Here is a 5,624-nt window from a genome sequence, read left to right as displayed (position 1 = left end):
AAAATGCAGAAAGTTTACACAAGAGCCTCATATTTAAAAGGGCAGATATTTCTTAAAAGAAGATTTAAGAACCAAAGTTAAGAAATAAAGATTGGAAGGAAGGGAAGAAAAGAGATGCTGTACCTAGTTCGGCAAACGTCCTTATTTGGCTTGAAACCACTATCTCTACTTCTGTCTCTTTTGGGCTTAATTCCTGAAAATACAAACTCTGTGCCTATCAAGGACCAAGGCCCGAACAAAGATGAAATTCAGTTATCCGGATGGAAGTGACGTTTCGTTTCTAGATGCATTTCTGTGCCCAAACAGGAAGATTTTGCAGATCTTCATGTTAGAGAGCTCACTGTAGTCAGCATACGTTACTGATAGTTGGTCCTCTGTCTCCAGTACAACAGAAAACCCTAAAATTCAACAGACTAGGTACGAGGCTGGGGATCTCACAAATGACCAAAGGAGCTGGAAATGCACTCTATGAAGTCACTTTTAAAAGTTCATAGGGGTCGGCTCTGTGGCCGGGCGATTAAAGTAACTGGATTTCTCATGATCTACCTCGAAGTTCAAGTCCCAGACTTGATGTCTTTAGAAACACACCAGTCATGCAGGCACGTGTGCCTGAAATCCCAAATGGAGGGAGAGATGGAGAAGGGATCATAGCATAACCATGCCCCATGGAAGGTGTTTTCTCCTTTTCCCCTTTCTTTGTCTCTCTCTGGCAAGTGTACATGCCCTATAGAAGAAAAGGAAGTATATGGAAAAATGGGCCAGCCCTGGAGTATAACAGTAAAACGCTGCTCAGGAGAAGCTAGATGCCACTTGGAGGCCATGGTTTAAATTCCTGGCCTAGTCAGACTGAAGCATTCTGGGTACACACACAAGTGCCCAAGACTCAGTGAGCTGGAGGACCAGAATAGATCAGTGTAACTAGACCCTGTTGATGGTGCTCATCTCTTTCATGTGCATATGTACACACATACTCTCATGAATAAAGAAAAAATCCATGGAAAAATGAAATTAAAATAGGGTACTCTGGTGCAAAAATATTTTTGAAATTGATGCATAGTTTTTTCATAATGCACATTTTTTTCCCCTTGAATACAAGATCTCTTGTATTCTTGAGCAGAACTTACTCCTCTCATTTCTTCCTCACAATGATTCAGGGAAATGTGAAGGCAGGTACTAATATTTCCATTCTCCAGGTGAAGAACTACAAGTCAGAGAGCCGCATTGGCCTATGAAAGGCCACTCTTAGGTACAGGGCCAGTGTTGAAACAAGGGTCTCTAGTTCTAAATCCTAGCTTCATAAGACCCCCTTTCCTGATCACAGGTCTGGAATGGTAATCCATTCTGATTTTTTTTTTTTAAACCTGAAGGTTTTGATGGTTGTCCAGGTTTAGGAATCTTATACCAGAACATTATCTGTCTCAGCTTGAAGGCCCAGTGCTTGAATTATCTCAAGTTAAATGAGGTCAGTGAATGTTGGACCAGTCATGGTCCATCCACAAACAAGAAGCATATAGCATAATGGTGAATTGAGCCATTATGAAAGAAACAGCAGTAGGTTTTACATAATCTCTTTAGTTGTTTTTATAAGCCTAAATATTGGTTCATTGGAAAAGTCATGATTCATTTTTGCATAGAAAAATATGTCTCTAGTTCTAAATCCTAGCTTCATAAGACCCCCTTTCCTGATCACAGGTCTGGAATGGTAATCCATTCTGATTTTTTTTTTTTAAACCTGAAGGTTTTGATGGTTGTCCAGGTTTAGGAATCTTATACCAGAACATTATCTGTCTCAGCTTGAAGGCCCAGTGCTTGAATTATCTCAAGTTAAATGAGGTCAGTGAATGTTGGACCAGTCATGGTCCATCCACAAACAAGAAGCATATAGCATAATGGTGAATTGAGCCATTATGAAAGAAACAGCAGTAGGTTTTACATAATCTCTTTAGTTGTTTTTATAAGCCTAAATATTGGTTCATTGGAAAAGTCATGATTCATTTTTGCATAGAAAAATATGTCATGACTTTTCCAATAACTCAATATAATAAATTTTTTCAGACTGTATTAGAGAAGGACTGGCACTAGATTGGTCCTACCAACAATTACAGCCGGAATTCGTAAGTCCAGAGTAGACCGGGCAGAAGAGAGCCCATGACTGTCTGAGAGGGTCACTCTCCAATACCCCTTTATACCCACGTTTATACACACACACCCCCCCCAAAAAAAGTCCTATCTTCCTATCAGCGTGAGAAATCTAGGAAGATGCCAACTGATCTGTGGTCCATTTCAGCCCTGCAGAAATCAAAACTATTATAACTAAACCTCTCCAAGAATTTCCAGGATCCCCTAAATGTTACATGAATTTAGAGTAGAAGAATTCCCAAGATGATAACAAGAGAAACAGACACGATAGAGTATCATAGGCAAGAGAGCAACAAAGATTTGAGGGCAGCAATCAGCTTATGCATTTGTGAGACTGAGAAGAGACTTGCTAGAGTAAAGATAAGAACCAACGTTAAGTACCTCCTACATGCCAGATTCTGTGCTTCCATATATACTTTGTCTCATTTCATTCTCAAATACTGGGCTGTTGGGAAAGTCATGACATATTTTCCTATGCATTTCTATGCAAAAATGCACAATGACTTTCTGGAAAACCTAATAGTGGTTTGGTTTTTGGGTTTTTGTTTTTTGGGTTCGTTTTGTTGTTTTTTTTGTTTTGTTTTTTTTACATTCAATAACTGTATATCATTACAGCATACCAAATTAATTTTCTCATCCTAAATACACTGTATATTGGTTCAATTAAAGATATTACCATACATATTATTATCAACAGATAATTTCCCATTTTTGTGTCCCTTAAAATGTTTTTCTTCTTAACTAGTTTTATAGATAGGTATTTTGGTTCTATTTTATAGATAAGAAAAATGAAGCTTAGGATAGGCAATCTACCCAATGTGACCCAATCAGTAGAAATAAACCTGGACTGGGACCAGCAGTTGGCGTAATGGCTATGTTGCTGGACTCCCAGGTAGTTGACCGACCGCAGTTTGAGTCCTGATCTCGGTGGCTTAAACTCATGCCAGGAAGGAGGAGGAGGAGGAAGAGGAGTGGAAGGGGAAGGGGAGGGGAGGAATGAACGAACCAGGTCTTTAAGGACACAAAAGTCCACGTTCACCTTGTTACAGACATATGCATGTGCCCCTGTATATATTTAACATATGCAGCATCTGGTAAGTTCCAGGCTCTAAGTGCTTTATATTAACATATATTAACTCACTTAATATTTACAGTGATGCTAGAAAGTGAATGCCATTATTATTGTCAGGTAGCAGATGGAGAATTGAAACATAGATTATGTGGCTTGCTAAGATCATGAACCTTTTGACAGAGATGTTGTCTGGTTAAGAGCCCATTCTTCCTATTACCACTCCATGGTACATCTGTGTGGCTTGAAGTGCATTTACTGAACATTTACTCTGCTAGGCTCTGTCGGTACTACTTTGAGCACTTCAGATTTATAAACTCATTCCATTCATGCATTTGGGGAGTCTAGATATCAAAGGGCTCTGAAGGTCCTGGAGCATGGTGCCTAGAGTATAATTGTGTGTTCTGGAGTCAGATCCTATCTGTCACTGGTTGAGTAACCTTGAGTAAGTCATTTAATCACTCTGGCTGTTTACTCATGTGTAAAGTGGGAGTCATAATTGTTTCTACTTCATAGGTTTGCAGTAAAGATTGAGTTATGCATGACATGCTTATTATGGTGTCAGGCAAGTGGAAAGCACCAACATTTATCTGAAGGCAGGCAGAGGGGCTTGCACCTGCAGTACAGGGAGGTGCGGATGTCCTAGTGAAATTCTACAGCTGATTCCCAGGGTCAGCCTCTACATCTTCCACAGGGTTCCTACAAGCTCCAGGACTGGTTGCTTGTGAGGAGCTGCCACTTGGCAGGCAAGGTCTCACAAGGCTACTGACTGGGCATTGCTATTTTAAGCTGGAGAGTTGGGTTGGCTCTAACCCCAAAAATAAGCTGAAAAGAGAAAAACAGTAACAAAGAGGCTGCAGGATGCCAAAGAAAATGTGAACCCCAGCATCAGAGAGCACATCCTTGATAAGTAACTCAGACCTGGCCGTCCTCGAAACAGAGCCTTGACTGCTTAGTGACCTGTCAGCATTTCAAGTCTATCTGATATGACAGAAAGTAATGAGTGAGTCTGGTATCAAGATGACTGCTCAGCCTCAAGACCAAGGACTGTGTTAGAGGGGTCCTTCCTAGCAACCTGGAGGCAGGAAGCCCAAGGACAGCAAGATTGATAAGCTGTGTGCTGATATTCCAGGGTGGGGACCCAGGCCTGGCACTCACTCCTCCATCCTCTCTCTTTTCCCAGGGAGCAGTGCTTAGCATCCTGGGTTGCCACCTCCATTTTGGAAACACTGAGGCCTGGTCCAGGGCTGGGACTTCTCTGGGATTCACAGGGAAACAAAGCAGAACTGGGGAGTTCACATGGTTGGATTGGAAATAAAACCCAGGAGTTCAGAACGTGTGAAGCAGAGCTGTTTCATGTGAGCAGGGTCCTCACCCCGAGGAAGATTTGCTGCTTAGCTCTGAAGCTGTGTTGAGATGAGGAACCACATGGAACTGAAGAACGAAGTTGAAGGAGTCCAGTTATCATATTCACCTTCGTCCTCCATGTCTTCTTTTCCTGTGTGTCCTTGGCCCCCCACACATTCTAGGCATTTGCACATTATCTCCCTTGCTGATAGATGTTATTATCACCATCCTACAAATGAAGGAAGTATGGCCAGAGATGTTGAGTAAATTGTCCAGGATGTCACAGCAAGGAACAGGTCTGGATGTGTGATCAGACAGGTGAGGGCCAGTGCATGTAGGAGTTTATCAGTTTTGCCTGTATCATAGAGCAAAGGAGGGCCATTGAAGGGTCTTAAATGTGGGCAGGGCAAATCGGACTTCATTTGTAGCAGCATTCTGGTTGCTACATAGAGAATGAAATAAACGAAGGGAAGGTAGTTTTGAGACAGTGATCACACAGTGATCTAAGTGAGAGGAGAAGATAGACGTTGGATGAAGTGAGTAGATTCAAGAGATCTTTAAAAGGCAGGGACCTATTTGTATTAAAAGAGCCCTGGCACATAAGTGCATCTCTTTTTCATCATATTTTCCAGAGAAGATGTATCCCAAAGCTACACAGTGAAGACCAAGGAAAAAAGCCCAAGTCCTATACTGACCAAATAACAAACACTGAAGCTCCCTGAAAACTATGAGGAAAGGCCTAGTGCTTCACTTGCAAACATCTCAGAAATGTAGTCTAGGCAGTGAGTAACCAAAGACAATTGCACAACTTGAAACTCTTGGAAAGGAATAGACTGGAAGCTATAAGAGCCTCAAAGATTTCCAGATCTCTCTCCTGTCTGGCATCTTTATAGTAGAGAGCATAGGGGGCATTGGCCACAGAGGCCATATTTCTCATGAAGGATATGCCAAATTCTCCCCCAATCCTGAAGGTCTGTGCTTTTAGTTCTTTCTATTCTCAGCATTTAACAGTCTATGTCAAAGTGAATTGCATTGGCAGTAACAATAGATTTATGAGGAAAGACTGAGA

This window comes from Tupaia chinensis, unplaced genomic scaffold (genome assembly GCF_000334495.1).
Source record: "Tupaia chinensis unplaced genomic scaffold, TupChi_1.0 Scaffold000255_1, whole genome shotgun sequence".
Taxonomy (NCBI): domain Eukaryota; kingdom Metazoa; phylum Chordata; class Mammalia; order Scandentia; family Tupaiidae; genus Tupaia; species Tupaia belangeri.
Note: the sequence above shows the minus strand (reverse complement) of the source record.